Source organism: Moschus berezovskii, chromosome 21, assembly GCF_049115385.1.
Source record: "Moschus berezovskii isolate FMDL1 chromosome 21, NW_MosBer_1.0, whole genome shotgun sequence".
Taxonomy (NCBI): domain Eukaryota; kingdom Metazoa; phylum Chordata; class Mammalia; order Artiodactyla; family Moschidae; genus Moschus; species Moschus berezovskii.
This window is the reverse complement of record NC_142480.1, coordinates 21,224,830-21,249,207: the sequence shown is the minus strand read 5'-3', so window position 1 is coordinate 21,249,207 and position 24,378 is coordinate 21,224,830.

The window sequence follows — 24,378 nt, the reverse complement described above, 5'->3', positions numbered from 1 at the left end:
AAAGATTAAGTCCGAAAGAAGGATCATGGGTGTCACCTTACCAAGATGTTTTACTGTTTTTAAGACCAATAGTAGAATATTGTTGATACATCTTATTTTTATCAACTATCTTTGTTTCATAAATCACATATACCATAAGTTTTGGATTCTCTGTGTTTTCTGGGTATGTCTTTTCCTTAAACACTAGGTATTGTATTTCTGATTTCATGCCCTCTGTCTGAAGAAACCCTAAAGCACACCATCCCGCACAAATGCCAGACCCCAAGGCAGAGAACACTGCCCAAGAGCCAGGAGAGCCAGGCACCAGCTCTCGCTCTGCTGCTACCACCGTGTTCTACTACCTTGGGGAGTTCACTTGATGTCTCAACTTTGCTTTTCATCCTTACAGGGGAAAATTCCAGTAAGTCTATGATAAACAAAAATCCAAATGGGCAACTTAAAGCTTTCACCCAGCTCGTAGTTTACTCATGTTTTTCCTTCTCTTTCTGCTCACTATGAACCATGACATTTGTTTAACCCCAGTCACAAAAGATAAAGCCCTGAAAAGCAGACCATGAAACTTAAGACCCCCTTATCTCTTTCTTTCTGAGTTTCTCATCAGACACTCTCGCCGCTTGCAGGCTTCTGGGCTGCTCTGTGTGACACGAAGAAGCCCTGAGCTTACTGTGCTCTCTTTGACAGCTCTGTCACTTACAGAACTGTGACAGCAATAATATAGCCAAAGCCTTGTTTTCTACACTGGGAAATGCATGTGGCATAAGTAGGAAATTAAATCTAAACATTTTAAATATATTTGTTTATAATAATTAATTATTTAAAGCTTAAAATAAATTCACAGAAAAACTAATCTACACTGGATGACAAAAAAAAAAAAAAATACAACATTCCCATTTCTTCACAACCTGCTATGACATTTAAACTCACCTGCACAGCTTTCCTGCCTTAGAAAATACAAAAGAGCTAGGTCTCCTCATTGGGTTGTATGTTACACATCCTTCATGAATTATAGGAAGGGCATATTAATACCATGCTCAGAAAAAGAATCATCCATGCCAAGATGTGAAAATACTTTTGGCTATTTTCTTCCACATGCAAGCCTTCATGGAGAAATCTTTGCAAATGACAATATGGCTGTGCATTTTGAAAGTTTACTTACACGCTGTCTTATGAAAATTTATTGTTTTATTTCACTACTATTTTTATCTAATTAAGTCAGGTAACTTCCTGTTCTTTCACACAGTGATTAAAACTTTGAGGCCACATGTTATTATAAAAAGCGAAAGGAAGGCCAAGCTGCCAGTCTGTGTAACCTGCCTGGGCCCTGCCCTCTTCCTCTTGTAAGGCAGTGATAAAAACCTTCTGTGTTCAAACCCTCTACCCATGAAACACCAGACAACTTGCTTATCCCCTCTGTGCCTCTGATCTATGAAAAGAAGACAATAAATGTATTGATCTCACAAGGTGGTAGTAAAAACTTAAGGTCAGTAAAACTCTCGGCACTGGGTCTAGTATGTTAAGAGCATTATAAAAGCATTTTTGATGTTATCCTCATTGGTTTCACACCCCAGGAGACATGGCTTCTTTAATTTCTCAAATATGATGAGCGTTCTCTTGACCCTAAGACTCTACAGGGAGACTTTCTTTCATAGCACTTACTGTATTAAACAGTCATACACAGATTTGTGTGTCTACTTCCTCTATATATCCACTGTCCCCCCAGGGGTAACTTCCATGAGGTCAGGAGCTCTGTTTTGTTCCTCACTGTATACCTGGAATCCACGTCAGGGTTCACAGTGGATGCACAACAGATGTGTGTTAAACACTGAGCAAAGAAATAACAACCCGAGAGAAGAAAAGACACCTTAACAAAAATTTTTTTTAAAAAACTGGGTTTAAGTCTCCATGGTTCCAGTCTGCTCCTTATCATCACAACATCAAAATCTCAATTAGCTAAACTTTAGAGGTATGTTTTTACATATTTCCTTTCAAAATGCTTCTTTAGAAACCACAGTGCACAAGTTAAACCCATCTTTTAGAGAACTACATAAATGTTTGATAGGATCTCTGAGATTACTTCATTTATTTCTTCTATGGAATTGTAAACATTATGAATGAAAATCTAATCAAATTGAACCAGTCGGTAGTAAATACAATGTTCCCAGAATAAAACTTCTCAGCAGGTGATGCAGGACTTCAAAATTCAATGTATATCCCATTAGGAAGTAGAGAGAAGGCTGCAACAGGCTCAGCGTAGACTGATGATACTGTTATTTCAGTTTAAGAAATGCAGTTTGTAAAGAGGAGGTACGTGCAGAGAAGAAATGATCTTCTGAGGGGAGTATTAGATTTTTCACATTACTAGTATATTGCTATTTTCCTGTAAGGAACTAGTGCCCCCAGAAGGCAATGACCAGATGGCCAAGATTATAAAAAGCATTGTGAACCTCCTTGGGAGGTTTATATAGCAATATTATTCAAATCATCATTTGAAATAAATTCAAAAGGTTTTAAAAACTTTCAGGCTACAAAGAAAGCAAGTAAGTTTGATAAAGGCTATGTCTGAAGTTGAGTTAGCAACTTCAAGGTGCATCACCACACCTTATTTTATTGAATTCATTCAAATATACAACCTAGTTATGCCTTTTCTTTTTTTTTATTATTTTTTTTTATTTTACAATATTATATTGGTTGGTTTTGCCATACATTGACATGAATTCACCCCAGGTGTACATGAGTTCCCCCTCCTGAACCCCCCTCTCACCTCCCTCCTCCCTTTATCCTCCCTCTTGGTCATCCCCGCACACCAGCCCCGAGTATCCTGTAACATGCATTGACCCTGAACTGCTGATTCGTTTCACATATGACAACATACATGTTTCAATGTCATTCTCTCAAATCATCCCACCCTCACCCTCTCCCACAAAGTCCCAAAGACTGTTCGATACAACTGTGTCTATTTTGCTGTCTCGTATACAGGGTTATATTTCCATCTTTCTAAATTCCATATATATGTGTTAGTATACTGTATTGGTGCGTTTCTTTCTGTCTTCTTACCTTAGGACCAAGCTACTCAAAGTGCAGTCTGCAGACCAGCAGCATCGGCATCGCCTGTAAGCTTGTTAGAAATGCAGACTAGAAGACCACAACTGATGTAATGAATCAAAATCTGCAGTTTAACAAGATCCATAGGAGATCTGTATGCACATTAGATTCTGAGAAGCACTACTGTTAAGTATTTTTACTAAAAGCAATGAGAATCAAATAGAGAGTTTCAGTGCAAAGAAGAAAGGAAATACCTATTTTAAAAAAGTCTGTTAAAGTTCAGGAGATGGTGATTCAGCTGGAGTCAGAAAGCCTCAACTTTCAGCTCTGCTATTCGCTGCTGGGCCCATCAGCCCTTCTCCCCAGTTCACATCTTCTGGACCCTCTTTAACTGCAGTCATTTCTGTGACAATTGGCATTGCACATACCTGATCACACCTCACCTCAGCTGCTCCAGGGAGCTATCACTGTCCATCCCAGGCTTCTCTGCTGCCCCCAAGAGAGACGCCTCTGAGGACTGAGTCAATCATTCTGAAACGTCTATACCCACTGAAGTGAGAATTCTCCCTGCATGGGGCAGCCCTTGACCAACCCTGAGAGAGCTGTAATTAGCTCTCAGCTGGATTCTACAAGGTCCCTCAGAGTGATCCCAGTGAGACAGCCCCAGTGGCCAGTGATAATGACTAGCAGATTCTAGGGGCTGTGGCTTTCAACAGACTTTATACCAAGGTGATGGGATATTGCTCCTGTGATTACATTACATTATATAGGACTCCATTCTGCTTACAGACTCACTTCAGGGATCCTCCCTCGTTAGCTGGCTCTGGAGAGGAACGTAGCCCACACATTGGGAGGCCCACATGGCAAGGAACTGAGAACTGAGCATGGTCTCTGGTCTAACAGGCAGCAAGAAGCCAGTGTCCTCAGTCACACAGCACAAGGAAATAAATTTCAGCAACAACCAAGTAAGCTTGAGAACTAATTCAAGTCCAACTGAGCCTCTAGGCAAGATGCAGCCAAACCTTCAACTTGATTGCAGCCATGTGAGACCCTGAGCAGAGGAACCATCTCCCCAAAAACAGAAACTGAGATAATAAATGTGTGCTGTTTTATGCCTGTAAGTGCATCATAATTCCTTCTGCAGCCACAGAAAACTAATATAGGCAGACCTCATTCATTGCACTTTGCTTTATCGTCCTTCACAGATACTGCAGTTTTTACAGCAAGGTTTATGGCAACCCTGCATTGTCAGATGATGGTTAGCATTTTTTAGTTGAATGATATATGTACATATATAGGCACTCTGTAGTGTAAACGTAACTCTTACATGCACTGGGAAACAAACAAAAAATTGGATGACTTGCTTTATTGCAATATTCACTTTATTGCAGTGGTCTGAAACCTAACCCACAATACATTTGAGGTTTGCCTGTACCCCCTCCATTAGACTGCAGGCTCTGTGAGGTTAGAGACTGTGTCTGAAATAGTTAATGCCTAATAGAGTATGTGACACATAACATTTGTTCAATAAATATGTTATTTGTTTTAAACATTTATCTGTGGGTTTCCTGAAACAGAATTTACAGCATTTATATCTAGAAGTATATCCTGCTACCATCAGTAGAGTGCTGGAGGCAAAAACCATATAGTAAATCTCCATTATCAGGATGTATGTGTACAAATTATAACACAAACAATATGCAATTAAAAAATAAATCCAGATATAATTTTTACTTTCAGTAAATGTGTCTGACAAATATTTTCCCCACTGTCTTGTCTTTGAAATTTAATGCTCCAAGGTCCAATCTCACTGGCGGGCTGCAGTCCTCACGCCAGCAAGCTGTGTAACTGCCCAGCCCTAAGACCAAAGAAAGTGCCGGGAGACAGCCAACAGAGGGAATCTTACAAGTACTAATCAAAGTCCTGGAGCAACACCCACTGTGGACAGAAGACAGCAGCATTCACCAAGGGCAGGGAGGAACGTGGAAAGGTGACCAGTTACAGGGAGAACTGGGGAATTGATGTCAGGTTGGCTTATCGCTTACCAGGGAAACCAGTAGCTGGGGCAGGGGACAAGCACATAGGCAGTTACTGAGTAAGCCCTAAAATTAAGAGGGCTGGAAAGTCCTTTGAGTAGGGTGTGGGTGACGCACAAACTGGCCAAGCAAGGGCATTAGAGAGAGCAAGAAAACAGTCACCTTGAATGGCCTGACCACACACACTCAAAGACAAACATTGTTAACATACAGTTCCTTCTAGCATTTTTTCCTATACCTTCTAAAGAAAATAATTGAGTGCATATTACACATAAAATAGCTAGCTCGGTTACTTCGCTTAACATGCTATCATAAGTGTGCTTTTGTTATTATAAAAACTAGCCAATTCAAAGATATATTTGAAACATGGCTTTGCATGGTTTCAACAATGTTCTTCTAGCATTCTCTGGCTAATATTGTCTCATATAAATAGCCCTAATATTATTTCATATAAACACTCCAAACAGGTGGGGCACAGCTGACTTCAGCTCATACAGCCAACTAGACTCAGATTTGTTCATTTCAGCAATATCTCTTCCCCTCATCAGTGGATTGACTCAGTGTTCCAGATGAAACTCCAACAAATTGAACAAAACACATCGTAACAGTCTGATTTATAATAAACAGAAATTCTCTTCTAACCTAAAACTCCTTGCCAAGGCCTGTTATAATTATTGCCACAAACTCATTGATGCTAAATTGTTATATATGCACATAAGAATTGGTAATTTGACCAGGGACACACTTCCTCCCAATGAAATTTTTTCATTTTTCTCACTTCATTGCTTTAATCTCACTCACTGTGGATTTTCCATACAGATGTCATTTAAAACTTGGACCAATAACTAGCTGGAGTTAGATTCAAAAACCTCATGCTGATGTTATTTCTTGCCATTGTAGAAGACCTCTGTCAAAAAGTGATTAAATATGCTGGACTGGGCAGGAGTAAAAGAATAACTAACACACAAAAAGCTATTAGTTACTTTTAACACAATCAGAATCAGGAGCTATTTGGATTGTCAAGTCTGATTACTTACTTTCGTTTATTCAAGGACCTATAACCCCTTCTGGTCAGAGAGGGGTTACTCTTTTACTTAAGACCAGAAGGAAGAGAAACCATCCAACCTTCTTGAGAAATACACTTTCACAGCTTTTTTTGCTGTTTCTTTCGTTGCTGTTTCTTTTGGCCCTAAGTGGTCAGAAATATCTTCTTTCAAATATCTCAGGGGAGGGCAGCTGTTGGTTTGTTTACTGTTATTCAACCCACTCCTCTTATTGATTTCCCACACTGAGAATAACTAACGCACTTTAAAACGGTAATCAAGTCATCACTTCCTAGTTGAATCCAACTCTTCACCGACTCCACATCTGAACCCACACAGCTGAATGTGTCTGGAGAAAAACATACAACTATGCTGATTGATCTTACTTTAAAGTCATGACCACCACTTTCCTAACAAGCCTGAACCCTCCATTTGAACACTAGATCCAATTCCATCTCTCCTGCTCATAAAAAGCACTCTCACAATCCCTCTTCCCTACCACATCATTAATTTGCCCATCGGGACTTGTCCTGCAGTATTTCTATCATTTTTTTTTTTTAAAGAAACACTCATGATCCACTTCCCTCCTCTACTCTGGCCCCATTTCAACACCTTGAAACAGATGGATAGACTTGCTCTCTCCAGTTTCTTTCTTCCTGTTCAAACTTACTCCAGATTATGCTCATGCCAAAGTGCTTTTGCCAAGCTCTCCAATGATATCCACAATGAAAATCCATGTTCCTCTTCTCACTTGAATTAGCAACCTTTGGACATGGTTGAAGGCTAGTTCCTCCTTGAAACTTTTTTTTGCTTGACTTTCAGGGTACATCTTCCCCAAAGCTTCTTCTCAGCCTCTTAGCTGCTGGTTCCTAGTCACCCAGCCTTCAAATGATGGAATACTTTCAGGCTTACTTGCTCTGGAACTGCTCTTTCCTATACTTGTCTATATGTATATCCACATCTACCTACCTACCTACCATGACTCCTATTTAGGTCATGCCATTGTAACCAAACCATTCTAAATCCCAGTGGTTTAATAAAAGGTTCTCATTCATGTTACCTGTCAACAGCAGGTTGCCTAGGGGCTCTACCCCACATTGTCCCCTCTCTGGGACACAAGCTGATAGAGCAGCTACCATCTGAAGTATTGCCAATTGCCCTGATAAACTGTGCACTGATCGCAAGAGCTTCCACCCAGGGGTAAGACATATCACTCCCACTCTACTTTAATTGGACAGAGCAGGTCATGTGACCGCCAGGACTAAAAAAGTTCAGTTGTAAGATGAAACCATATTAAAAGGGAAAATGGAAATTATGGTGAATAGCATTAATAATTACCAAAACTCCCAAGTTCATACCTTCTGCCTAGGCTCCCACTTATACTCTTGATCTATATATTCAACCTCCTGCTCAACATCTCCACTAAGATATCTAATTGAAACTTCAAACTAAGCATCTTTAATCTGAGCTCCTAATCTTCTTCCCATTCCAAACCAAGTCTTCTCCTCCTACAGGTTTTCCCTCTTGCTCATGGAAACTCCATGAACTCCATACACAATAAGGGCAACAGGGGTTTATTATTAATTCCCCATGCCCTCCAAAAATGTATGACAAAAACTAAGTTGAGGGCTTCCCTGATAGCTCAGTGATAAAGAGGCCACCTAGCAATGTGGGAGACACAGCTTCCATCCCTGATCTGGGAATATCGCACATGCCACGGAGCAACTAAGCCCACACACCACAACTCTTGAGCCTGTGCTCTAGGGCCCAGGAGTTGCAACTACTGAACCCGTGTCTTACAACTACTGAAGCCCGCACATCCTAGAGCCCATGCTCTGCAACAAGAGAAGCCCCCAAAACGAGAAGTCTGCGGACAGAAACTAGAGAGGAGCCCCTGGTCACCTCAGCTAGAGAAAAGTTCACACAGCAATGAAGCCTCTCATCGAGTCCTCTTCTCCTTTCTCAACAGACCAACGCCATTCCATATATGGACATTTGCTCCTACAGCCTGATTTTTTAATGAGCTGTTTGAAAATTTTGCTATTTTCTGAATCTGACTGACAGACCAAGTGAGACAGTTGTCAGCTGTAAACTGACAGCTGCAAACTCAGGGGACCTTAAGTTGAGATTCTAAATAAGGACACATAACAGCCCAAACTAAAGGTGCTATTCCCATTTATATCCAGGTATTTGCTTCTCTTTTCTAAAATAAGACTCTAGTATAACACTCTATTATATCTAAATTCTATCCTTCCTCAGTATCATCTTCATATATTTGTTGTAGTAATTAAATCAGTAAACAAATGTAAAGTGCTTAGAACAGTACCCGGCATGTAGTTAATTCAATTTAAGTATGTTTTTCTTTTATTACTTTCTTTTCTTTACCATTAATAACTGTTTTAGTATAAGTAGATATACTCTCTTAAATTATAATCTTTAGTACAATCTTCACTGTTGCTGTTATTAATGTTTTAAATATCTGATTAATGAAAAATAAGATTTAAGTAAATTAAATTCATAGTGAACTATAATTAAACATGTTAGGAAACCTGGATATATCAATGCAGCATGTGAGACAAGAAAATAATTAGGTGCTAAGGACCACACAAACTCAATAATTCTGTTTTGTGTTAGAGCTCATAATAGAAGAAAGGCACAGAAAAAGCAATGGCAAATCACCTAATAAAGACAACCAAAAAGAAGTTGCCCCACCTGAATGGGCAGAGAGTCAGAAGAAATTTTGGCCCTGAAACTAACTGGCTGAACCACCTGAAGCCAGTCATGGATCAGTATTTTACTCAAATGTGGATAGAGATGAGTGTCCAAAATTTCTCTGCTACTGTAACGTGAAAGCATTCATTTTTCAAAGTCAGCCAATCATAAAATATGAATTTCCTCTTACATGTGTCTCCAGACACAATCCCAGCCATTACTGAAGAAAGCTCTGATTCCCTCTAGGCTAGGACTGTAGCCAACTCATTTACCTACACTGTACTCTGGCCATCCCAACACAGGCTTCCAGAAGGCAATGTCTCTTTATTTTAGTGAATCCACAAGTTCTGCCTATTCCTCAATATTCATATCTTCCCTCTTCATTCTCCCTGGAAAGCTTCCAAGTCCAAGAAAAATCACTCTATAACTGCCACCCACCCACTGGCCCATCCATCATCAAGCAGTACAATATGACTTTGATAGGTATAGTGATTTGGTTCAATCAGGCCTTTGCTTTCAGGAAAGCTAGAAAATAGTGGAGCACAATTCTGAGAGTGAAAGGGCAGAAACAAAAAAGCAGCAGTTGGAGGAATATATAAGTCTAAAAATAGCTTTAAAAAAATTACTGGTCCTCTTATACATGTAAAGTCACATACGCTGCAATGCATGCAAGGACCAAAGATCCTATTCAGATCACCAGTGAACTTTTCATCACTTTTCCCCCACTTAAATTGCTTTTGATATTCTTTCTCCCTTGCTTCTGCCCTCAAACAAGCCCTTTTATATGATGCTAACTATTGCCACCATCGAAAACCCCAGAACAGTGAGAAAAACCTTTATTTAGATCATAGGTTTCTTTGAGATTCTTATGAAAGGTATGGGCTTCCAAATATGCATATTTGCTTAACCTGCATATATATGTTTAGGGTTTGCTGACAATTAAAATCAAGGATTTCATAGACTTCCCCAGCAAAGTCTTCCAGGTGAAGAGAACCCCCTCACAGTTCTTCCACCAGAAGTCCTAGATTGATCAGATTAGTCTGATCACCAAGTGGATGTTTGCAAACCAGTGATAAAAGTCAAATATTAACAATTTGGGAAATTTTATTTGCCTTCCTCATATAGAAATACTCTACAGAGAGAGAACTTTTACTTACCACACGACTGATGTTTTACTATGATCACCAAACAACTCCTTCACTCAAGTGTTTCATTGAGTTTACTATCATTACATTGCTTTACATAATAATATTTAACAGTTACTATCATCAGGACACTTTGCACACTTTAACCAACTCTCTGTTATGTCACTCCTGAGAGTCAGATATCTTATTATCTCTTTATGGGTAATCAAGCTAGAATAGAATATATAATAGCTTGCCCAGTGTGGTAATGAAAATTTATGTCAGTGCTAAATTGATTACTCCCTATCTTAGAATCAACAAATAAAATGTTTCTTCTCTGTGAAAGTTAGCAGTATTTACAAATTTGCTGATTTCAGTAACTATTTAGTAATGTCAACTAATAAAAAGTACACAAGGTAACATCTGAAAAAAAATCACTTTTGAAGAAAAATCCTCATCAAGCATGAAACCTGATGTCCCAAATGTAAGACACGAAAGTCACACAAACTACGTCTATCTCACTTCAAATAGATTTTCTATCGATATCACTTCCATTGTCCTTGTTGCAACTGTCATTAGTTGTTTTATGCTTTAAGATCAGAGTGGCCCCTAGTGGTGCACTTTTCCACCCAGGTTCAAATTTTCAACAAGTGCAAGTTAAAAACTCAGTGATTATTCATTATGATGAATGAATTAAAAAGCTGACCATCACCATCTTCCTAAACTTATGAACAGGAAATCAATTCTTTTGGAACTTTAAATTTCATATTTCAAAAGTATACAATACAAAAATGTTGACAGAGCAGAAAGCTTATCACTAATATTTACTGATAATGGAAGTTCTAAGAATGTACTGGTAGCTGAGTCGGTAAAACCTCCACCTTCAATGCAAGAGGCTGGGATTCAATCCCTGGGTCAGGAAGATCCCCTGGAGAAGGAAATGGCAACCCATATCAGTATTCTTGCCTGGGAAATCCTAAGGACAGAAGAGCCTGGCAGGCTACAGTCCATGGGGTTGCAAGAGTCGGACATAACTTAACAACTAAACCACCACCAAGGATGTAAAAGTAAAATGCTTCTTCCTAATGAATCAAAAAGATAGAAGACATGCTAATGATATGATAATGGCCATCCCACGACAATAACTCAAGAATTAACTGTCTGCAAATAATCATCTGTGTAAGCAGTACCTTGACTTTAAGGTTCTTAAAAATACAAGCCTGGAGATGAGGGAGCTAATCATACTAATTAACTCACTGTGCCTTGTAACAAATTAATTTTAAGTAAAGGAACAGGCAACCAGAGAAAAAGGCCAAAATCTCAATTAGTTAATCCGAATAGAACATAAATACTCTCAGAACTCATTTGCCCTTTAGAATGAAAGAGTGGAACCAAGATGGTGGGAACAGTGATTACTGCACGCTGACAAGCTGAAATTGTCATTGATGGCACCATATTTAAGTTCTTCTTTCCAATGGGTGTGTTTATTATATTTGGGCAGCAGAATATGACAAGCTGATGTGGACAATCCATAACCAGCCCTGCCCTCAGAGAGCTAATCTAACCTAGGACTTTGACAAGCTCTTCCCATTAGCTTAGAGTCTGCTTCAAAAGTGTTTCTGGCCAGAAAGCTCTATAAGATAGCTCACACTCAGGATGTCAGCATTAATGTCTAGTCATAAGTTGACTAGACTTATGTCAACTTATGACACCTGATATCACTTTACAAAGACCATATCAGTATTCTAGTAAATGCTACTATTTTCAATGTTTAGGAAGTATAAAATAAGATTCATCCCTTATTCCTAGAGGGTCTAGTTCTTACATTCTACCCACTTTCTTCTCAGAATATGCCAGCTTTTCTTCCACAGGTTTGACCCTCCAAAGATATCCAGGTGTTACTGGCTTAAAAACTGTTTCCTTGATGCTTCTACTGATCTTTCCAGCTACTAAACCCAATGTAGCCTTCCTCTCACCAAGTTCTTTAAAGGGTATTCATATGGTGTGTCTGTTCTCACCTTTAAATTCCCATCATAACCACCCTATACCCATTTGAAAAAAGAATTCAGGCTTCTGAAACTACTTTTCTTGGGAAAATTTTCAAGGATCACCAGATGACCTCACCAAATCTGGCATCATTTTCTTAAGCCTTACTCTCGGAGCCTGTCTGCTCCATTTGGCTTTTGTATCTGCCACCCTTCTCTTCTCAGAATACAGTCAGCCTTCTGTATCCACGGGTGCAAAACCCTGATGGTACTATACCATTTTATGCAAGGAACTTGAGTATCTGCAGAGGATGAGGCTGCAGGCATCAATCCCACACAGATACTGAGGGATGACTGTACTTCCCTCTTGGACTGCAAGTCTCTGCATTTCTCTGACTTTCCTCCTCCCTTATAACTCCAGGGGCATATATGGCTGAATACAACCTATTTCTATTATATGAATGAATATACTCATATTGACCATGGTAAAATTTTTTTTTTTCTTTATTGAGAGGAAATGAGGGCTATGAGATAGCCGAGAATAAATCTTATGGCCAATGACATCTTTCTTCACATGATCTCTGTAAGGCACATGGCCTTCTGAGTACATGGAGGTATGGTTTGAGTGGAAACATGGAAATGTAGAGGACGTAAGAAACATCCAGCCTTCTGAGACCATATGGACACATCTTAAATCCCTTCTGAGCTCCAAGCAGACCTACTGACAAGTATGGTAACAAGTAAGTTAACTTTCAGTAACTTCAATTCCTTATTTTTACATCTATTGCACCCAACATCTTTAGCTCAACAGGCTGTTTATTTTTTATTTTAAATTGTGATGCCATAAGGAAATGGGCTTCTCAGATGGTGCTAGTGGTAAAAAAAAAAAAACCTGCCTCCAATGCAGGGGACATAAGAGACGTGGGTTCAATCCCTGGGTCAGGAAGATCCCCTGGAGGAGAGCACAGCGACCCACTCCAGTATCCTTGCCTGGAGAATCCCATGGACAGAGGAGCCCTGGTAGGCTACCATCCATGGGGTCACAAAGAGTTGAACATGACTGAAGTGACTTGACATTTCATGCAAGTAAATGGTCTAACAGCTTTTAAAATTATCAAGCATCAGTGTAACCAAATTGTATACTCTAAATAAGTGTGTTTTATTATTATTACCATCATAAATGATCTGATAAATTAAACACCTTTATTTAGATATTCAAGTAATCCAGGAAGCATCTTTTTTAAAGCAAAGTAGAAGCTTGTTGAAAACATCAGTTAGGTTTTGCTTTACACCATTAGCCAGATACCCAAGAATTCAAACTCCGAAGAACTTTAAATGAGTGAGTTGTTTATGAAAATATGACACTCTAAATGGCATACTGAAGGCTTCTATGTAGGGTCATTATGTTGTATTTTGTCTTTTAGTCAAGGCTATGGTTTTCCCCGCGGTCATGTATGGATGTGAAAGTTGGACTGTGAAGAAAGCTGATCGTCGAAGAATTGATGCTTTTGAACTGTGATGCTGGAGAAAACTCTTGAGAGTCCCTTGGACCGCAAGGAGATCCAACCAGTCCATTCTAAAGGAGATCAATCCTGGATGTTCACTGGAAGGACTGAGGCTAAAGCTGAAACTGCAATACTTTGGCCACCTCATGCGACGAGTTGACTCACTGGAAAAGACTCTGATGCTAGGAAAGGTTGGGGGCGGGAGGAGAAGGGGATGACAGAGAATGAGATGGCTGGATGGCATCACTGACTCTGTGGACATGAGTTTGAGTGAACTCCGGGAGTTGGTGATGGACAGGGAGGCCTGGCGTGCTGTGATTCATGGGGTCGCAGAGAGTCGGACACGACTGAGCGACTGAACTGAACTGAACTGAACTGAACTGAAGCCTTAAAATTATAATCCTAAAGACTCCCCCATGAAAGATCCAAACTTAAAGGGAAGAGAATCTAGAATGAGGGAAAGTAGTGGACATCCAAAGACTCCTCACTGATTGCCTACATCCCTCTCCTATTCTGTTCCTCTTTCAAGATGGATAGTTAACAACCACTAGCTTCTCATATTTTTATATGAGCTTATTATTTCCCCTGTAATAATTTGTATTTTCATTTGACTTAAAATTTTAGTCTCATTCAGAGAATACGGTATGAGTAGATAATAAAGTTGCAATTCTTCCTCTTCCACAAATGTATTCTACAGTTTTAATAGGTACTATCACTTCTGAACATTTACTCTGTATCAGGCACTGGGTGAAGCGGTTTGTAGACATTATCTCATGTGACCCTCACAATCATTCTCTGCTATTGCTATCCTCAACTGATTGATAAGAAAACAAAGACTTGGAGAGGTGAAAAGACTTGCGTAGGAAGGAAAAGAACCAAGATCACAACCCACATCTTTTTTACCCTAAAACAAGATTTATCTAGTTTTCACCAAATCTCTGATGTATGAAAGCTGGACATCTAGGCAAATGCTTATTCTTAGCATACTAATCCAGACAAAACATTTTAATTCTTACCAGTGCAGGTGGTATATCCCTGATTCATGGGGTCGCTGAGAGTCGGACACGACTGAGCGACTGAACTGAACTGAACTGAAAGAACTCAGGAGGGGGGAATGAAGATCACCAAAGAAAGACCACTGAAGACAAACCTACAGCTTAATTTTCCCTTTCTACAGAGAGTGGTGGCCACCATTTACTATAAGATGTGAGTTGCCATGGTAGTCAGAAAAGGTTAAACTGTGAGAGAATGGGAAGAGATGTCATATTGTTAAATTGCAGAGACACTTTATGTAATTTTCCATGAAAGCCTAACCCTGTAAGTGGAACATGAAATGTGCTGTCTACTCCCATTATGCAGACAACACCATGAGATAAATACATCTTTTATAATTCCACAGACCAGATTGGTGTCCATCTTCAAACCTAGAATATCTCACTAATGCCGGGAAAAAGTTAGAGATACCAAGGGAACATTTCATGCAAAGATAAGCACAATAAAGGACAGAAATGGTATGGACCTAACAGAAGCAGAAGACATTGAGAAGAGGTGGCAAGAATACACGGAAGAACTGTACAAAAAAAAAAACTTCATGACCCAGATAACCACGATGGTGTGATCACTCACCTAGAGCCAGATCCTGGAATGTGAAGTCAAGTGGGCGTTAGGAAGCATCACTACGAACTAACCTAGTGGAGCTGATGGAATTCCAACCAAGCTATTTCAAATCCTAAAAGAGGATGCTGTGAAAGTGCTGCACTCAATATGCCAGCAAATTTGGAAAACTCAGCAGTGGCCACAGGACCAGAAAGGATCAGTTTTCATTCCAATCCCAAAGAAAGCCAATGACAATGTTCAGACTACCACACAATTGCACTCATCTCACATGCTAGCAAAGTAATGCTCAAAATTCTCCAAGAAAGGATACAAGTAAACCATGAACTTCCAGATTCAAGCTTGATTTAGAAAAGGCAAAGGAACCAGAGATCAAATTGCCAACATACATTTGATCATAGAAAAAGCAAGAAACTTCCAGAAAAACATCTACTTTTGCTTTATTGACTACGCCAAAGCTTTTGATTGTGTGGATCACAATAAACTGTGGAAAATTCTTCCAGAGACAGGAATACCAGACCACCTTACCTGCCTCCTGAGAAATCTGTATGCAGGTCAAGAAGCAACAGTTAGAACTGGACATGGAACAACAGACTGGTTCCAAATAGGGAAAGGAGTACATCAAGGCTGTATATTGTCACCCTGTTTATTTAACTTATATGCAGAGTACATCATGAGAAATGCTGGGCTGGATGAAGCACAAGCTGGAATCAAGATTTCCAGGAGAAATATCAATAACCTCAGATATGCAGATGACACCACCCTTATGGCAGAAAGCGAAGAAGTAAAGAGCCTCTTGATAAAAGTGAAAGAGGAGAGTGAAAAAGTTGGCTTAAAACTGAACATTCAGAAAACTAAGATCATGGCATCCAGTCCCATCACTTCATGGCAAATAGATGGGGAAACAATGGAAACAGTAAGAGACTTTATTTTGGGTGGGCTCCAAAATCACTACAGATGGTAACTGCAGCCATGAAATTAAAAGATGCTTGCTCCTTGGGAGAAAAGCTTTGACCAACCTAGACAACATTTTTTTTTTTTTGAATACTGGACTGGGTTGCCATTTCTTTTTTTTTTTTAATTTATTTTATTGGAGGCTAATTACCTTACATTAATATATTGGTTGGTTTTGCCATACATTGACACGAATCCACCCTGGGTGTACATGTGTTCCCTTTCTTGAACCCCCCTCCCACCTCCCTCTTCCCCATATCCTCCCTCCAGGTCATCCCCGTGCACCAGCCCCAAGCATCCTGTATCATGCGTCGAACTGGTGATTCATTACACATATGATAATATACATGCTACAATGCCTTTCTCCCCAATCATCCCACCTTCACCCTCTCCCACAGAGTCCCAAAGACTGTTCTATATACCTATGTCTCTTTTGCAGGCTCGTATACAGGGTTCAGGTTACCATCTTTCTAAATTCCATATATATGCGTTAGTATACTGTATTGATGTTTTTCTTTCTGGCTTACTTCACGCTGTATAATAGGGTCCAATTTCATCCACCTCATTAAAACTGATTCAAATGCATTCTTTTTGATGGCTGAGTAATACTCCATTGTGTATATGTACCAAAGCTTTCTTATCCATTCATCTGCAGATGGACATCTAGGTTGCTTCCATGTCCTGGCTATTATAAACATTGCTGCGATGAACATTGGAGTACCTGGGTCTCTTTCAGTTCTGGTTTCCTCGGTGTGTATGCCCAGGAGTGCGATTGCTGGATCATATGGCAGTTCTATTTCCAGTTTTTTGAGTAATCTCCACACTGTTCTCCAAGTGGCTGTACTAGTTTGCATTCCCACCAACAGTGTAAGAGGGTTCCCTTTTCTCCACACCCTCTCCAGCATTTATTGCATGTAGACTTTTGGATAGCAGCCATTCTGACTAGTGTGAAATGGTATCTCATTGTGGTTTTGATTTGCATCTCTCTGATTATGAGGGATGTTGAGCATTTTTTCATGTGTTTGTTAGCCATCTTTATGTCTTCTTTGGAGAAATGTCTGTTTAGTTCTTTGGCCCATTTTTTGATTGGGTCATTTATTTTCCTGGCATTGAGTTGCAGGAGCTGCTTGTATATTTTGGAGATTAATCCTTTATCAGTTGCTTCATTTGCTATTATTTTCTCCCATTCTGAAGGCTGTCTTTTCACCTTGCTTAGAGTTTCCTTTGCTGTGCAGAAGCTTTTGATTTTAATTAAGTCGCATTTGTTTATTTTTGCTTTTATTTCCAATATTCTGGGAGGTGGGTCTTGGAGGATCCTGCTGTGATTTATGTCGGAGACTGTTTTGCATATGTTCTCCTCTAGGAGTTTTATAGAATCTGGTCTTACATTTAGCTCTCTAATCCATTTTGAGTTTATTTTGGTGTATGGTGTTAGCAAGTGTTCTAGTTTCATTCTTTTACAAGTGGCTGACCAGTTTTCCCAGCACCACTTGTTAAAGGGACTGTCTTTTCTCCATTTTATATTCTTGCCTCCTTTGTCAAAGATAAGGTGTCCATAGGTGCGTGGATTTATCTCTGGGCTTTCTATTTTGTTCCATTGATCTATATTTCTGTCTTTATGCCAGTACCATACTGTCTTGATGACTGTGGCTTTGTAGTAGAGCCTGAAGTCCAGCAGGTTAATTCCTCCAGTTCCATTCTTTTTCTTCAAGATTGCTTTGGCTATTCGAGGTTTTTTGTATTTCCATACAAATTGTGAGATTATTTGTTCTAGTTCTGTGAAAAATATCGTTGGTAGCTTGATAGGGATTGCATTGAATGTATAAATTACTTTGGGTAGTATACTCATTTTCATAATATTTATTCTTCCAATCCATGAACACGGTATATTTCTCCATCTATTAGTGTCCTCTTTGATTACTTTCACTAGTGTTTTATAGTTTTCTATGTACAAGTCTTTTGTTTCCTTAGGTAGATGTATTCCTAAGTATTTAAATCTTTTCGTTGTAACAGTGAATGGAATAGTTTCCTTAATTTCTCTATTTTCTCATTATTAGTGTATAGGAATGCAAGGGATTTCTGTGTGTTGATTTTATATCCTGCAACGTTACTGTAATCATTGATTAGCTCTAGTAGTTTTCTGATAGAATCTTTAGGGTTTTCTGTGTAGAGGATCATGTCATCAGTGAACAGTGAAAGTTTTACTTCTTCTTTTCCAATTTGTATTCCTTTTATGTCTTTTTATGCTCTGATTGCTGTAGCCAAAACTTCCAGAACTATGTTGAATAGTAGTGGTGAGAGTGGGCACCCTTGTCTTGTTCCTGACTTTAGGGGAAATGCTTTCAGTTTTACACCATTGAGGATAATGTTTGCTGTGGGTTGTCATATCTTATGTTGAGGTATGTCCCTTCTATTCCCACTTTCTGGAGGGTTTTTATCATAAATGGATGTTGTATTTTGTCAAAGGCTTTCTCTGCATCTATTGAGATAATCATATGAATTTTATTTTTCAGTTTGTTAATGTGGTGTATTATATTGATTGATTTGCGGACATTGAAGAATCCTTGCATTCTTGGGATAAAGCCCACTTGGTCATGATGTATGATCTTCTTAATGTGTTGTTGGATTCTGATTGCTAGAATATTGTTAAGGATTTTTGCATCTATGTTCATCAGTGATATTGGCCTGTCAGTTCAGTTCAGTTCAGTCGCTCAGTCGTGTCTGACTCTCTGCGACCCCATGAATCACAGCACACCAGGCCTCCCTGTCCATCACCAACTCCCAGAGTACACTCAAACTCATGTCCACAGAGTCGGTGATGCCATCCAGCCATCTCATTCTCCGTCGTCCCCTTCTCCTCCCGCCCCCTACCTTTCCCAGCATCAGAGTCTTTTCCAGTGAGTCAACTCGTCGCATGAGGTGGCCAAAGTATTGCAGTTTCAGCTTTAGCATCAGTCCCTCCAATGAACATCCAGGACTGATCTCCTTTAGAATGGACTGGTTGGATCTCCTTGCAGTATAAGGAACTCTCAAGAGTCTTCTCCAACACCACAGTTCAAAAGCATCGATTCTTCGGTGATCAGCTTTCTTCACAGTCCAACTCTCACATCCATACATGACCACGGGAAAAACCATTGCCTTGACTAGACGGACCTTGGTTGGCAAGTAATGTCTCTGCTTTTTAATATACTATCAAGGTTGGTCATAACTTTCCTTCCAAGGAGCAAGTGTCTTTTAATTTCATGGCTGCAATCAGCATCCGCAGTGATTTTGGAGCCCAAAAAAATAAAGTCTGACACTGTTTCCACTGTTTTTCCATCTATTTCCCATGAGGTGATGGGACCAGATGCCATGATCTTTGTTTTCTGAATGTTGAGCTTCAAGCCAACCTTTCACTCTCCTCTTTCACTTTCATCAAGAGGCTTTTGAGTTCCTCTTCACTTTCTGCCATAAGGGTGGTGTCATCTGCATATCTGAGGTTATTGATATTTCTCCCAGCAATCTTGATTCCAGCTTGTGCTTCTTCCAGCCCAGCGTTCCTCATGATGTACTCTGCATGTAGTTTTCTTTTTTTGTGGGATCTTTACCAGGTTTTGGGATTAGGGTGATGGTGGCCTCATAGAATGAGTTTGGAAGTTTCCCTTCCTCAGCAATTTTCTGGAAGAGTTTGAGTAGAATAGGTGTCAGCTCTTCTCTAAATTTTTGATAGAATTCAGCTGTGAAGCCTTCTGGACCTGGGCTTTTTTTTGCTGGAAGATTTCTGATTACTTCCTCTAGTTCCGTGCTTGTGATGGGTCTGTTCAGATTTTCTATTTCTTCCTGGTTCAGTTTTGGAAAGGTGTACTTTTCTAGGAATTTGTCCATTTCTTCCAGGTTATTCATTTTATTGCCATATAATTGCTGATAGTATTCTCTAATAATCTTTTGTATTTCTGTGTTGTCAGTTGTGATCTCTACATTTTCATTTCTAATATTATTGATTTGGTTCTTCTCCCTTTGTTTCTTGATGAGTCTGGCTAGTGGTTTGTCAATTTTATTTATCTTCTCAAAGAACCAGCTTTTGGCTTTGTTGATTTTTGCTATGGTCTCTTTTGTTTCTTTTGCATTTATCTCTGCCCTAATTTTTACGATTTCTTTCCTTCTACTGACCCTGGGGTTCTTAATTTTTTCCTTTTCTAGTTTCTTTAGATGTAGAGTTAGGTTATTTAGTTGACTTTTTTCTTGTTTCTTGAGATGTGCCTGTATTGCTATGAACTTCCCCCGTAGCACTGCTTTTACAGTGTCCCAGAGGTTTTGGGATGTTGTGTTTTCATTTTCATTCATTTCTATGCATATTTTGATTTCTCTTTTGATTTCTCTTTTGATTTCTTCTATGATTTGTTCATTATTCAGCCGCGTGTTGTTCAGCCTCCATATGTGGGCATTTTAAATGATTTTCTCCTGTATTTGAGATTAATCTTACTGCATTGTGGTAGAAAAGATGCTTGGAATGATTTCAATTTTTTTGAATTTACCAAGGCTAGATTTATGGCCCAGGATGTGATCTATCCTGGAAAAGGTTCCGTGTGCGCTTAAGAAAAAGGTGAAATTCATGGTTTGGGGGTGAAATGTCCTATAGATATCTATTAGGTCTAACTGGTCTATTGTATCATTTAAAGTTTGTGTTTCCTTGTTAATTTTCTGTTTAGTTGATCTATCCATATATGTAAGTTGGGTATTAAAGTCTCCCACTATTATTGTGTTATTGTTAATTTCCCCTTTCACACTTGTTAGTAATTGTCTTACATATTGCGGTGCTCCTATGTTGGGTGCATAAATATTTATAATTGTTATATCTTCTTCTTGGATTGATCCTTTGACCATTATGTAGTTTCCTTCTTTGTCTCTTTTCACAGCCTTTGTTTTAAAATCTATTTTATCTGATATGAGTATTGCTACTCCTGCTTTCTTTTGGTCTCTATTTGCGTGGAATATCTTTTTCCAGCCCTTCACTTTCAGTCTGTATGTGTCCCTCGCTTTGAGGTGGGTCTCTTGTAGACAACATATATGGGGGTCATGTGTTTGTATCCATTCAGCCAGCCTTTGTCTTTTGGTTGGGGCATTCAACCCATTTATGTTTAAGGTAATTATTGATAAGTATGGGAAATAGATGGAAAAACAGTGGAAATAGTGTCAGACTTTGTTTTTTTGGGCTCCAAAATCACTGCAGATGCTGATTGCAGCCATGAAATTAAAAGACGCTTGCTCCTTGGAAGGAAAGTTATGACCAACTATGATAGTATATTAAAAAGCAGAGACATTACTTTGCCAACCAAGGTCCGTCTAGTCAAGGCAATGGTTTTTCCCGTGGTCATGTATGGATGTGAGAGTTGGACTGTGAAGAAAGCTGATCGCCGAAGAATCGATGCTTTTGAACTGTGGTGTTGGAGAAGACTCTTGAGAGTCCCTTATACTGCAAGGAGATCCAACCAGTCCATTCTAAGGGAGATCAATCCTGGATGTTCATTGGAGGGACTGATGCTAAAGCTGAAACTCCAATACTTTGGCCACCTCATGCGACGAGTTGACTCACTGGAAAAGACTCTGATGCTGGGAAAGGTTGGGGGCGGGAGGAGAAGGGGACGACAGAGAATGAGATGGCTGGATGGCATCACTGACTCTGTGGACATGAGTTTGAGTGTACTCTGGGAGTTGGTGATGGACAGGGAGGCCTGGCGTGCTGTGATTCATGGGGTCGCGGAGAGTCGGACACGACTGAGCGACTGAACTGACTGACTGACTGACTGACTGATGATCCTGTTGCCATTTTCTTTATTGTTTTGGGTTTGAGTTTATATACCCTTTCTGTGTTTCCTGTCTAGAGAAGATCCTTTAGTATTTGTTGGAGAGATGGTTTGGTGATGCTGAATTCTCTCAGCTTTTGCTTGTCTGTAAAGCTTTTGATTTCTCCTTCATATTTGAATGAGATCCTTGCTGGGTATAGTAATCTGGGCTGTAGGTTACTTTCTTTCATCACTTTAAGTATGTCTTGCCATTCCCTCCTGGCCTGAAGAGTTTCTGCTGAAAGATCAGCTGTTATCCTTATGGGGATCCCCTTGTGTGTTATTTGTTGTTTTTCCCTTGCTGCTTTTAATATTTGTTCTTTGTGTTTGATCTTTGTTAATTTGATTAATACATGTCTTGGAGTATTTCGCCTTGGGTTTATCCTGTTAGGGACTCTCTGTGTTTCTTGGACTTGGGTGATTATTTCCTTCCCCGTTTTAGGGAAATTTTCAACTATTATCTCCTCAAGTATTCTCTCGTGGTCTTTCTTTTTGTCTTCTTCTTCTGGATCTCCTATGATTCGAATGTTGAGGCATTTAATATTGTCCCATATGTCTCTAGTATTGTCCTCATTTCTTTTAATTCTTTTTTCTTTTTCCATCTCTATTTCATTTATTTCTACAATTCTATCTTCTAGCTTGCTTATCCTGTCTTCTGCCTCCATTATTCTACTGTTTGTTCCCTCCAGAGTGTTTCTGATCTCATCTATTGCATTATTCATTGTATATTGACTCTTTTTTATTTCCTCTAATTCCTTATTAAACATTTCTTGCATCTTCTCAATCCTTTTCTCCAGTTTATTTATCTGTAATTCCATTTTGCTTTCCAGATTTTGAATCATTTTCACAATTAAAATTTGAAATTCTTTATCGGGTAGGTTCCCTATATCTTCCTCTTTTGTTTGTGTTGGTGGGCATTTATCCTGTTCCTTTACTTGCTGGGTATTTCTCTGCCTCTTCATCTTGCTTATATTGCTATGTTCGGGGTGGCCTTTCCGTCTTCTGGCAATTTGTGGAGTTCTCTTTATTATGTAGTTACCTCGTTGTGTGTGGGGTTGGATGGGTGACTTGTTAAGGTTCCCTGGTTAGGGAAGCTTGTGTCGATGTTCTGGTGGGTAGAGCTGGATTTCTTCTCTCTGGAGTGAAATGAAGTGTCCAGTAATGAGTTTGAGATGTCAGTGGGTTTGGAGTGGCTTTGGGCAGCCTGTATATTGAAGTTCAGTGCTATTCTCCTGTGTTGCTGGATAGTTTGCGTAGTATGTCTTTCACTGAAACTTGTTGACCCTTGGGTGGTGCCTGGTTTCAGTGTATGTATGGAGGCCTTTGATGAGCACCTATCAATTAATGTTCTCTGAAACAGGAGATCTCTGGTGTTCTCAGGATTTGGCCTTAAGCCTCTGCCTCTGGTTTTCAGTCTTATTCTTGCAGTAGGCTCAAGGCTTCTCCCTCTGTTACTTCCAAGGCAGTTCCTTCTGTTGAAAAAGCTCTTCTGTTTTCTGGTCTCCTCAGTGTCTAATTCCCATCCTGACACCAGGATGCGGTGGTGGACACTTTTTTTCTTCCCCCGCTCACCTGTTCAGTCCTGCTGTGGGGAGGGAGGAAGAGCTAACAAATATCCCTGGCGTCTGTGGGGCTGCTCGCAGTGTCTCGGCTACACTGAGAATGCTCCCGCTTGACGCATGTGTGCTTTCCCTGTTTATGCTGCTTAGGCTCTAGGTAGCTCTGCTGGGAGCTGTCCGCGGGTGGCGCTGGGTTGCGTGCACTTCCCAGGTCTGAGCGGCTCAGGTTCAGGTCCTCGGGTACTCCACAAAGGCGCAGACTTGGCTGGGCCTGCGTTTTGTGCCTTCCCAGGTCCGAGCAGCTCAGGTGACCAGGCGTTTGGTGAGCGTGGTCGCTGCTACTTATCGCCTTCCCGGTCCCTGCCGCTCGGTTTTCTGGAAGTACAACTGGTGCACTTTCTCAGGCGGATATTGACCCGCCCAAACCCAAGAAGTCTTGGCCAGCAAGGGAGTCACCTGCAGTTTGGCACGGGAAGCCTCTCTCCCTAGACAACATTTTAAAAAGCAGAGACGTTACTTTGTCAACAAAGGTCTGTCTAGTCAAGACTAAGGTTTTTCCAGTAGTCATGTATGGATGTGACATTTGGACTATAAAGAAAGATGAACGCTGAAGAATTGATGCTTTTGAACTGTGGTATTAGAGAAGTCTCTTGAGAGTCTCTTGGACTGCAAGGAGATCAAACAAGTCCATCCTAAAGGAAAACAGTCCTGAATATTCATTGAAAAGACTGATGCTAACGCTGAAACTCCAATATTTTCGCCATCTGATGGGAAGAGCTGACTCATTATAAAAGACCCTGATACTGGGAAAGATTGACAGAGGATGAGTTGGTTGGATAGCATCACCGACATAATGAACACGAGTTTGAGTAGGCTCCAGGAATTAGTGATGGACAGGGAGGCCTGATGTGTTGTAGTCCATGGGGTCTCAGAGTCAGACATGACTGAGCTACTGAACTGAACTGCCAGAAAAAAAGGAGGA